Source organism: Elgaria multicarinata, chromosome 18 (genome assembly GCF_023053635.1).
Source record: "Elgaria multicarinata webbii isolate HBS135686 ecotype San Diego chromosome 18, rElgMul1.1.pri, whole genome shotgun sequence".
NCBI lineage: Eukaryota > Metazoa > Chordata > Lepidosauria > Squamata > Anguidae > Elgaria > Elgaria multicarinata.
The window spans coordinates 12,098,739-12,111,109 of NC_086188.1; the positions used below are offsets into that span (position 1 = coordinate 12,098,739).

At 46.1% G+C, this 12,371-nt stretch overlaps 1 protein-coding gene across 2 annotated transcripts in view; it reads right to left on the reverse strand.

Moving 5' to 3' along the window:
- The window catches only part of HIC2 (HIC ZBTB transcriptional repressor 2), a 100,769-nt gene that overhangs the window by 26,167 nt on the left and 62,231 nt on the right, over positions 1-12,371 (reverse strand). For both annotated transcript variants that reach the window (XM_063143877.1, XM_063143876.1), the window contains exon 2: positions 6,813-6,861. The gene's annotated coding sequence lies outside the window, so the exon portion shown is untranslated. The remainder of the gene's footprint in view (positions 1-6,812; positions 6,862-12,371) is intronic.

A 12,371-nucleotide genomic window follows, 5' to 3' on the forward strand; every position in this document is an offset into this window, starting at 1 on the left:
CGACGCGAAAAGGAAGCATTTGCGCCCCAAAGCCACGTAACACGACACTTATGCGAGAGCTCGTTTGTTCAAAAACAAAAAAAGGATTTATTTTTTTTAAGAGATGAAATCAAAAGGACATAAGAGGAGCCGTGCTGGATCAGACCAAGGGTCCATCTACGCCAGCGTTTTGTTTGCACGGTGATCATCCAGATGACCACAAGCAGGAAATAAATGCAAAAACATCCTCTCGCCCATGTTCCCCAGCAACTCGTGTACATAGGCATGCTACCTCTGGTTCTGGAGGTAGCACACAGCCATCAGGACTAGTAGCCATGGACAGCCTTCACCTCCAATCCCCTTTTAAAGCCATCCAAATCGGTGGCCATCACTACATCTCCTGGTAGTCCATAGTTTGAGTCTGTGCTGTGTGAAGAAGCCCTTCCTTTTATCTGTCCCGAATCTCCCACCAATCAGCTTCATAGGATGGCCCCAGGTTCTAGTATTATGAGAGAGCAAGGAAAATGCCTCCCTATCCACTCGCTCCACACCATGCACGACTTTATTTATTTATTTATTTGAGTATTTTTTATCCCACACCTCAGCCAAAAGGCTCTCAGAGCAGCTTACAATGTATCAATAAAGAAGACAGTCCCTACCCTCAGGTTTACATTCTAAAAAAAGACATGACACACAAGGAAAAGTGGATGGGGAGGGAAGAGGGAGACTTTGTCCCCTTCTATCACGTCTCCCCTTACTCACCTATTCTTTAAGCTAAACAACCCCGGCAGTTGGAATCTTCCCTCATAACGGAGATCCTCCAGGCCCTTGATCATTTTAGCTGCCCTTTCCCCAGTTCTACAGTATCTTTTTTAAGGTGCGTTGACCAGAACCGTACACAGTATTCTAAGGGCTCATCTACACCAAGCAGGATATTCCACTATGGAGGTGGCATATAAAAGGCAGGAGCCACACGACTGCTTTATAGCGGTATTGGAAGTGCAGTGACAACAGTTGGGGCTCATTGACACAGACCTTATATCACTTTCATATAGCTATATTCTGCTTGGTGTCTGGCTCCTGCCTTTTATATGCCACTTTCATAGTGCAATATCCTGCTTGGTGTAGATGAGCCCCGAGTGTGGTCGTGCCAGAGATTTGTATCAAGGCAGCATGATCTTGCCAGTTTAATTTTCAATTCCTTTCCTGATTATTCCTAACACGGAGTTTGCCTTTTTCTTTTTGCAGCAGCTACACACTAGGTTGACACAGCACACGCAATGTCCCAGCTCTTTTGTGACAAGAAGGGAAGATGCAGAGTGACCCCTCAAGCTGGCCTTGCCCATCATGGGGGCTCTGAGATGTTTTCAACAAGTCCCATGCTGGCCAGGCCTGATTGAAGCTGTTGCCCCAAACACAGAACCATAGAATCATAGAATAGTAGAGCTGGAAGGGGCCTACAAGGCCATCGAGTCCAACCCCCTGCTCAATGCAGGAATCCACCCTAAAGCATCCCTGACAGATGGTTGTCCAGCTGCCTCTTGAATGCCCACAACCTCCCTAGGTCACTGGTTCCATTGTCATACTGCTCTAACAGTCAGGAAGTTTTTCCTGATGTCCAGCCGGAATCTGACTTCCTGTCACTTGAGCCTGTTATTCTGTGTCCTGCACTCTGGGAGGATCGAGAAGAGATCCTGTCCCTCCTCTGTGTGACAACCTTTCATAGAATCATAGAATAGCAGAATTGGAAGGGGCCTACAAGGCCATCGAGTCCAACCCCCTGCTCAATGCAGGAATCCACCCTAAAGCATCCCTGACAGATGGTTGTCCAGCTGCCTCTTGAATGCCCACAACCTCCCTAGGTCACTGGTTCCATTGTCATACTGCTCTAACAGTCAGGAAGTTTTTCCTGATGTCCAGCCGGAATCTGACTTCCTGTCACTTGAGCCTGTTATTCTGTGTCCTGCACTCTGGGAGGATCGAGAAGAGATCCTGGCCCTCCTCTGTGTGACAACCTTTCATAGAATCATAGAATAGCAGAATTGGAAGGGGCCTACAAGGCCATCGAGTCCAACCCCCTGCTCAATGCAGGAATCCACCCTAAAGCATCCCTGACAGATGGTTGTCCAGCTGCCTCTTGAAGGCCTCTAGTGTGGGAGAGCCCACAACCTCCCTAGGTCACTGGTTCCATTGTCGTACTGCTCTAACAGTCAGGAAGTTTTTCCTGATGTCCAGCCGGAATCGGACTTCCTGTAACTTGAGCCCGTTATTCCGTGTCCTGCACTCTGGATGATCGAAAAGAGATCCTGGCCCTCCTCTGTGTGGCAACCTTTCAAGTCCTTGAAGAGTGCTATCATGTCTCCCCTCGAGGCACCATGAAAGGTAAGGAGGTGCTAAAGAAACCCCGGCTTTGGTGGGTGCCCACTTTCAGGAGGAAAGGCTGCATGGAATACGTTGCATAAAGGATCCTAGGACGAAGCGTGGGTTGGAACAGGCTGGGAAGCAACCCTCAATCTAGAGGAAGAAAAAGGTTGGCTCAGCAGCAAGCCTCTTTGGAAGCGATTGAGGGTGTGATGTGAAAAGGAAACATCACTGAGAGCACAGTTGCCAAAATGAATATTTTTGAAAGGAAAAGAGAAGGGGGTGGGGTGGAGAGCACACATGAACCAAACAGAGGAATCTTGTGGGTAAACAAAAAGGGTCAAATCCTTGGCAGCCCGGAGCTTGTGTGCTATCCAGAATTCTTCTTCAGGCAGGGGTTTGCCGAATGAAAAAGCAATTAAATAAAATTAAAGTGGCAGGCAATGTTAACCTGGTCAACGCATGGGTTCTTGAACACCTCAAATCTGCAAATTTGTGGGAAAGGGAAGAGAGGCATAAGAACATCAGGAGAGCCCTGCTGGATCAGACCAAGGGTCCATCTAGTCCAGTTGTTGTCTAAGAAACCACAAGCAGAACATGAATGCAACAGCACCCTCCCACCAATGTTCCCCAACAACTGGTGTACATAGGAATACTGCCTCTGATTCTGGAGGTAGCACATAGCCATCAGGGCTAGTAGTTATAGATAGCCTTCTTCTCCAGGAATTAGTCTAACCCCCTTTTATGGTCATCCAAATGGGTGGCCATCACTAGTGGTAGTGAATTCCATAGTTTGACTATGTGCTGTGTGAAGAAGTCCTTCCTTGTACTCCTGAACCTTCCACCGATCAGCTTCGGGGGATGGCCTCAACCGCTTCATGAGTGTCGTAGGAACAGTTCATGGATTCTGATCGACCCTTCACGCTGGTTTACGGATCCAAGGGATATCGCACATACACCCAAGCACGAAAAAGTGGGGGAGAGCGAGGAGGAATAAAACAGCAACATGGAATTTTTCCATTCCGTGTAAGTAATTGTAATCAAGAGAGAGATGGTCCCATCTTGCATTTCCTTTCCTCAGCCAAAAGGGTCAGGGGAAGGTTATGGGAAAATATGAAACATGTGTCTCTTGGATAGAAAGATGTTAACACATGCTCCCTGCAGGAAATGCACAGGAAAGAGTCCAAGAGTCCATACACGCTGGCCAAAATCATTCCCATGGAAACCAACACCAAATAACATCTCTTGGTTATGGTTTTCACATATGCGCTCATCACCTGAATTGCTGGCTCCCTTCATCAATTTCATAACCACCTCTCCCTCCTCCACCCCACTACTTTCTTTAAAACCAACAACAATGTTCTCACTGGCTGTAAATGCCTTTTGCATAGGAAGGTAATGAAGGAGCATTTTGGCCACAGACCGTCAGTGCCAGTGGAAAATACCCAGTAGGATGCAAAGGCAAGCTCTTGATGGGACCAGTGGTGGCCACACAACTGTCGCTCATTGGAAGAGGAGCGGCTCAATGGCTTAGCCCAGGAGTGGGCAACGTGTAGCTCAAAACATTTGCAGGCCCACAGCTCCCATGATCCCCCACTTTTGCAACACCTGATGCAAATTGTAAGCATCAGAACATCTGGAGGGCCACAAGTTGCCCATCCCTGGCTTAACCAGATGTGCAAAAGTCTCCAACATAGGAGATGCAGTCCAACAGATCTCGAAGGTCGGGGAAGGTTGGAAGAACTTTGAGAGAGAGAGAGAGAGAGAGAGAGAGAGAGAGAGAGAGAGAGAGAGATGAATTCCTACATTCACAGGAAGGAACACCTTTCCTGGTACTGACCAACCTAGGATTTAAGATAGGCTAGGCAGTCTCTGCTTGTGGTGGCCTTGAGGGATGTTACCCCATGGGGCCACCACACATGGCAGAGTCTTCTCAGTGGTGGCACCCCGTCCATGGAGCTCCTTTCTGGTAGAGATTCAGCTGCCCCAACACTGTTGGCATTCAGGCGCCAGCTAAGGACGTATTTATCTGAACAGGCTTTTGGGGTGTAGGCCAGCAGTTTATCAGTCTGATGACATCATCAAAATGGGCAGATTCATATGAGCAAAGGTGAATCCTGGTCTAGTAATCATAGAATCATGGAACAGTAGAGTTGGAAAGGGCCTATAAGGCCATCAAGTCCAACCCCCTGCTCAATGCAGGAATCCACCTTAAAGAATACCTATAGAATAGGAGTCTCCTGTGGGGAACTCTGTTCATGTCCTACCATGATGACTTTTAGGGGGGAAATCATACACATCTATACAAACGTTAAACCCAAATTCACACCCCAGAGCACTTTGACTTGTGCAAGCTTTTCAGGGCAAGCCGTGATTTTTGCTTAACGGCATTGCCAGCTAGCTTTGCTTCCTCATCAGTTCAGTAATCATGTCCTTTGTGTGCGCTATACAAGACTGTTATTTTTATGGCATTTTGTAAGCTGCCCTGAACTCAGCGGGATGGAGAAATCAAACACAAATTAAATAGTAATGATATTTAGTCACAGTCATCTGTAAAGTTCTTCCAAAAGCACTTAAAGTTGAAAACCCTAAGAACAAGCAATCTTTTTTAAAATAGGAAGGAACGTAGGGTCTCTGGGCCTAAAAACATCACTCAAAAGTCCCTGCAGGAACCAAATTTAACATCACAATATCTTTGTTAGTCTTGAAGGTACCAGATTTTTTTTTTCTTGTTTAGCCGCAACAGACTAGCATGGCTACCCATGCTAGAAAACTTGCTGCCAAGGATTATTTCCCTTCCCCCCAAAGGCAGGCTTTCAAGAACATAGATAAATCAGAGAGTTGTTCTAATGGTCTGCAGAACCACGCTTATACTGGAGACACTGATGAATTTTTCATTCTCACAATGTTAAGATCTTATTTGGTTGTTCATGGATGAGAGAGAGAGTGAGTGAGTGAGTGAGAGAAAGTGAATGTTGAGAGAGGGGGGGACTGGGAATTATGGGAATTGCAATCCATCTGGGGTGCAGCAGGGCAGGATCTATAATACTGCTTTAAAATGGTTTATAACAGTAGTGGCAACTATTGTGCTAGGTAGGTTAACCAAGACTTAGGCCATAGCTAGACCAGGCCTATATCCCGGGATCATTGCTGTGCATCCAAATGACACACAGGGGATCCCAGGAGCAGGCAGGGACGACCCCTCCATTTGCCTGGGATAATCCTTAGGTCTAGCTAAACCCTTGGTCAACTTGGAAAAATACCTCTCCTTTTTTTAAAAAAGAAAAGTAACAAATAACTCTGGTGCAGAGTTAAGTTGAGGACATCTTTTTTAAGAACCAACATTATCCTTCTCTTTAATTGACCGACAGACTAAACATGGCGTTTCTAATCATTCGTAAGCATCTTGCGTCTTTCCCCACCCCCACCCTCGAAAAATACGAGGGGGGGGGGAAACGCCGAAGAAGAAAACGAAACATGGAGAAGAAAAATGAAGGAAAAACACCTCAGCGGAATCCAAAATGGGATGGGAGACATTCCCTGTGAGGCGCCCAGCTAGGCGGTCGAAAAAATAACCGAGTTGGATCGGAACGTGCGAGGACGTGAGCAGTGACAGGGTGGGTGAGGATTCCCACCAAAACGTCCCTCAGCTTTTGGAAATGAAGACCATGAAGAAGAACTAGAGCACCTCTGCAACCTTGGCCAATCTGGAAAAAATACCTTTCCTTAAGAAGACACCTTTTAAAAATAAATAAAAGCACTTCTGGTGCAGAGTTAAGTTGAGGACACCTTTTCATCGTCTTATGTTTTATGATTGTCATAGTTGTGAACCGCCTACCCAGAGAGCTTCAGCTATCGGGCAGAATAAAGGTGCAATAAATAAATGTCCGGGCCCGATTCAAAGTGCTGGTATTGACATTTAAAGCCCTAAACGGTTTGGGGCCAGGTTATTTGAAGGAACGCCTCCTCCCATATGTACCTGCCTGGACCTTAAGATCATCTACAGGGGTCCTTCTCCGTGAGCCCCTGCCAAAGGAAGTGAGGCAGGTGGCTACTAGGAGCAGGGCCTTCTCCGCTGTGGCACCCCGGTTGTGGAACGAGCTCCCCAGAGAGGTCCGCCTGGCGCCTACACTGTACTGCTTTCGTCGCCAGCTGAAGACCTTTTTATTCACTCAGTATTTTAACGCTTAATTTTAACTTAAATTTAAATTTTACTGTTTTAACTCTGTATTTTAATCTTATATCAATTTTGCTGTGTGGTTTTATCCCGGTTGTGCTTTTTATACTGTATTTTGTATTTGTGCTTTTAACCTGTTGGTTGTTTTATGATGGTTTTAATTTTTGTGAACCGCCCAGAGAGCTTCGGCTATTGGGCAGTATAAAAATGTAATAAATAAATAAATAAATAAATAATAAAATGTCTAAGAAACTAGAAATAAAATAAAAAATAAACAACAGAAACATTTTCTTACCTCAGCTACCAACAGGGGGAATTCGCCCTGGGGCAACATGCAAGATTACCTGTAAGAAAAAGACAGAGAGAAGTCAACTTTCAATTGGCTTTACTCAAGAGTAAACACCAGGAATGAGCAAACCCTTGTTGTCCTCCTTTCTCCTAAAACGGGAGTGGAGGACCTGCTAGTTGTGGCGGACTACAACTTCCATAATCCCCAGCCATTGACCATGCTGCCTGTGGCTCATGGGAACTGAAGTCCTGAGACCTCTGGAGGGCCAGATTTCCCCCACCGCGGCCTGAAAGCGTTAAGAACATGAGAAGAACAAGACAGGTTGGGAAATCAATTCATAGAAACATAGAAAAGTAGAGTTGGAAGGGGCCTATAAGGCCATCGAGTCCAACCCCCTGCTCAATGCAGGAATTCTTTTTTGCTTTTCCACAGTGATGTTCCAGGTGTCAGGGAGATGGCATGCAGTGTGTGTGTGTGTGTCCCACAATTTATCTTCACTAAATTACAGCTCATCCTTCGCCCGCCAATTTTCTCACTGCTCAGTGGCAATGCATTATACCCTTCATCTCTGATAAGGGAATCCGATGATGCTGACTTTCTGTTTAGTTAGCCAACTCTTTTTGCAGGGCGGGGTGGGTGCGGGGTGTGGTGTGGTGGGGGAGAAAGACACCCAAAGACGAGTTGTCACGACCATTCAAACACAGTTCTAGCTTAGCAGGTTTGCATGCAATATGCCCTGCCTGGGTAAATAAAAGAACAGGGCGGAGAAAAAAAAGCTGCACGGGGTAGGCTGGAAAGTTATCTGCTCCTGAATGCCTTTGGGCCCAGCTCGATATAAATTAAGGCCTGGAGATTTTCCCCCCTTAAATCCTGGACAAACAGAAGGATTGTTAGCAAAGCAAGTGTGTTGAAACCCAGTTTCGCTGACATGCCCTGAGCCCGTAGATGCAAACACTCGTCCCTCCCCTTCAATAAAGATAGCTAAATATTTGTGGCTTCCTACACAACTCCTCTTCTACACCATCTCCGGCTGACTCGCACGATAAATTCGATTTCGTACTCTAGAACAGTTTTTCTCTGGATTGTAACTGATCCGTCATGACGTAGCTGCTCATTATTGGGTTTTCTTTCACTTATTCATCTTTGTTGTTGCAGCTGTAATTTATTTATTTGCTGTACTTTTCACATGCCAAATAACTACAGTTTTCGGGACATGGTACAACGCATGAAATACAAACCTCAAAACAAAGAATTAAAAAGGCGCAGAATAAAACCGAGATAAAACCGGAAACGAAGAATAAAAACATTCCAGCATGTAAAACCAGATTAAAACCAGCAGCAGAAAAAAGAACTAAAAGCAGTAAAAAAAAAAGATCATCAAAATGCCTGGGAGAATAAAAAAGTCTTTATCTGGGGCCGAAAAGGTCATCATGTAGGCACCAGGACATCTCCAACCTGGTGCCCTTCAGATGTGCTAGACTACAACTCCCATCATCCTCAGCCACTACCTGCTGGGAGTTGTAGTCCTGCATATCTGGAGGCCATGGTACCATTTCAGGCTGTGGGTTTTGATGTTGCTCTGTGATGCAGCTTGGCTTTCAGGGTTCTGCTATGGCTCAGATCTTGAGCAAGGGTCAGGTTTCTTAGGAAGCAAGATGGAAAGAGATCAGCACCATGGACAGCTCCAAGTGGTGTTGGGGCTGGAAGACAGACAGGGTTGCCTGTAAGTTGCTCCAACAGAGGCCAGAACAAGACTAAGTCTTAAATAAGAGTGTAGCTGGATTTAGCATGATAAGCACCGCCTCCATAATGAATAAGGCTTGATCTCTTTAAGGGGCCTGTTGTACCTTAGCAACTAAGGCTCTGACAAAGAGGCTGGGGTATGCTAGTGTCCTTATGGTCCAAGCATTCAGAGTCTGAGGATGGCAATGGAACCTCTTCTGGATGTAGAGGAGCCAACTCCTGGGATCTTTCTGGTGAAATGGGTCCTGGAACCATTCTGGAGTCTCCTGGGAGGATAAGGGGTCCCAGGGATACCCCATGGAGGACAGAGAACAAATAAGGAATACAGTTCCAAATAATAAAGGGAGCGTTGAAGAGCAGCTGAAGAGTGTAAGGTTTATGGTATAAAAAAAGAAGAAAGGAAGTACTTCTTCACACTGCACATAGTTAACTTATGGGATTGATGGCTGCAAGATGTGGTAATGGCCACCAGCTTAGTTGGCTTTAGAAGAAAAACAGAACTATTTATTATTACATTTATATCCTGCCTTTCCCCTCTGCAAGGAACTCAAGATAACTCATACGGTCCCCATCCTCCCCTCACAACAACCTTGTGAGGTAGGTTAGGCTGAGAGTCAGTGACTGGCCCAAAGTCACCCAGTAAGCTTCATGGAGGAGTTAGGACTAGAACCGGATCTCCCAAGTCCTAATCCAACACTCTAACCACTACACCATGCTGGCTCTCAAATTTAGATGCACATTTGAAAAGAACTGTTGTAAATAGAAATACAGTACATCTCACCCTAGTGTGGAAGATTGGGACCAGGTGACCAGTCTGGGGTCCAAGTTCTAACTGCGCCAGCAATCTAATTGGACAGGGCATCCGCTGAAACAGAGGACAGTGCTCTGTAAAAGAGGACACCCGGCCATTCCAGGTGAGAGGGGAATATCTGACCATACCTCAAGGAACCCATATCTGAGACAGCACAGAAGCCAAGGAAAATACAACCCTATGAGAGAAAATGCCATCAAGAGAATAGAATGCTGAAGAAATTCAAAGTCTATATGTACAATACCTAATCAGGGGTCATCCCATGAAGCTGATGGGTGGGAGGATCAGGACAAATAAAAGGAAGGGCATCTTCACACAGAGCATACTTACATTATGGAACTCACTACCACAAGATGTAGTGATGGCCACCAATCTGGATGGCTTTCAAAAGGGGGTTGGATAAATTCCTGGAGGAGAAGGCCATCAATAGCTACTAGCCCTGAAGGTTGTGTGCTATCTCCAGTATTCGAGGCAGTAAGCCTGTGTGCACCAGTTGCTGAGGAACATGGGCGGGTGGGTTCTGCTGCACCATGTCCTGCTTTGTTGGTCCCTGGTCGAAAGCTGGTTGGCCACTGTGTGAACAGAGTGCTGGACTAGATGGACCCTTGGTCTGATCCAGCAGGGCTCTTCTGATGTTCTAACAGCCATAGTCACATGCAAATCCATGATCCAAGAATGATCAGCCACCAAAACAGAAAGTTCATGCAATTCAAACCCCCTGTTTGGTTGTCTCTTTAGTTCCCCAATTCTCTCCCCCTGCCCCATAGATTAGCTCCCAACTCGGAACGGCAGAGAAGAAAAACGTTTTGCAGGAAGCGTAAAGGGGGGCGCATTTGTGTGGAAAGGAGAGAGAGAGGGGGGGAGGGAAGGAAAGGGAAGAGAAAAAGGAAGAGGAAAGAGGGTTACAAAATCAGAGGCTGAGGGGGACAAGGCGAGGACGAGGCGAGAGCCACCAAGCAAGAACGAAAGACTACAGCGCGCTGTTTCTTGGCTTCCAACCAGCAGCTGGGATGCATTCTATGGACTCGGGCCAAAACGTTAAGTTATTATATTCAAAGGACCATCTGAACTCTCTCTCTCCCCCCCCCCCCAGCTTATTCGAAGGCTGCCTTGTGGCTCTCATTTACGCCGTGTCTCCGTCGAATATCAGACCACATTTTCCACCTTCTGAATAATAAAAGCCCCGGAGTTTAGGACTCCCATATGGTCTATTGTTAAAATTATTTCCGAGCCCCGGACTGCATTCTGTATCTGAAGACTCCGCTCAGCGTACAGAGAATATTATTTCAAATTCCGTGGGGTTTTTTTTAAAAGGAAATGGGGTGGGTGGGAGGTGGATGGCCAAAGAAATATGCCTGAGAGGACGAAGAAAAAAGAAAAAGAGTTTAAAAGCTGGAGCTGATACAAGCCGGAAACACACACCCCTCCCCAATTTATTATACCCGCTGGTCGCATGCAAACTGTTTTCTGCAGGAAGACGCGGCAGCTGGCACCGCCCTGAGCCGGGGGTGAGCGAGGGAAGCTTTCAGAGACCCTAAACTACTCTTACAAAAGGAGACCACACAGAATCTGGCACCTCCCAAAGAGGCCCCAGTCTGATTATGCTGATATATATAAATATATAAAGAATATCGAAACCACAAAAAGCCAACGTTACAGGGCACTGTTTGTTTACCAATGATGCACGGTCCAACCCAAAGGCGTCCAGAACACACAGTTAATAACACACAACCCACCTCACACAACCGCCCCCCCCCAACCTTGCTTCAATTACGCCATCGCTTAAGCCTCCACCATTCTGGAAACACATCTCATTTCAAGGCAATCGCTGTGCCTTTTGCTTTCGAGGAAAGGGTTCCAAAGCCACCTTCCCCAACCTGACGCCCTCCAGATGTGTTGTTCTACGACACGTTTTTAGGATGTTTTTAAGAATGCATATTATGTTTTAATTCAGTTTTGTGAATTTTATATTTACTGTTGTTCCCCGCCTCGATCAGAATGGAGAGGCGGGTAAGAAATAAAATTATTATTATTATTATTATTATTATTATTATTATTATTATTATGACTGCCGGAGATGCTGGGATTTGTAGTCCAACACATGGATCTGCTTTGCACGATCGAACCCTGGGCCATTTGTGAGAGTATGCTCGCCTGATCCCACTTTCCTAAACAATTCAGGAATGCCCTGTTCTCGGATTGCTGTCATTATGTCTGAACCGGGAAACTCTGGGCTGTTTAGGGATTAAACAACGCAGAGTTAACCCATGGTTTGATGTTTAGGAACCTGGAAAGTGGAAGCTGGTGGGTGGCGGTAGGAGGAGAAGGCTTTGGATGGCTACTAGTCTTGATGGTTATATGCTACCTCCAGTAACAGGGAGTGTACGCCTATGTACAAATGTTGCTGGGGAACATGGGCAGGAGGGTGCTGTTGCACTCAGGTCCTGCTTTTGGGTTTCCCGTGAGCAGCTGGGTGGCCACTGTGTGAACAGAATGCTGGGTTAGATGGACCTTGGGTCTGATCCAGCGTGGTTCTTCTGATGTTATGTTCAGTACATTCACTTGATGTTGCACAGACACAACTAACTATAGGTTAATCAAACCATAGTTAGCCGTGACATGCAAGCCGTGACATGCAAACCAGTTCATTAGGAGGACAAGTGGTTGGGAAAGGCGGTTTTAAATCATCTAAGAAGTTATATACTTTATTATCATTTTGTTTACAAAACGGTGGAGGGCAGGAATCATTCGGAAGACAGTGGAACTTTCTTTGGCCAGATGAAACAGCCCAGGTAGGTTAGGTGCATGCATGCTTATGAGTAAAACAGTTCCACAAGGTTTTGTAATTCATACTCTGCCAGTGTATACGGCAGAGTCATATAGGCAACAAGAAACAGGGCTACCAAGGGTCTTACAGTCTTTGCATGCAGAAGGCCCCAGGTTCCCTGGAAGAGTTGTGGCATATAAATAGCAAAGTTCCCCCACCCCCCTCAAACGTATTTTTATTTGTT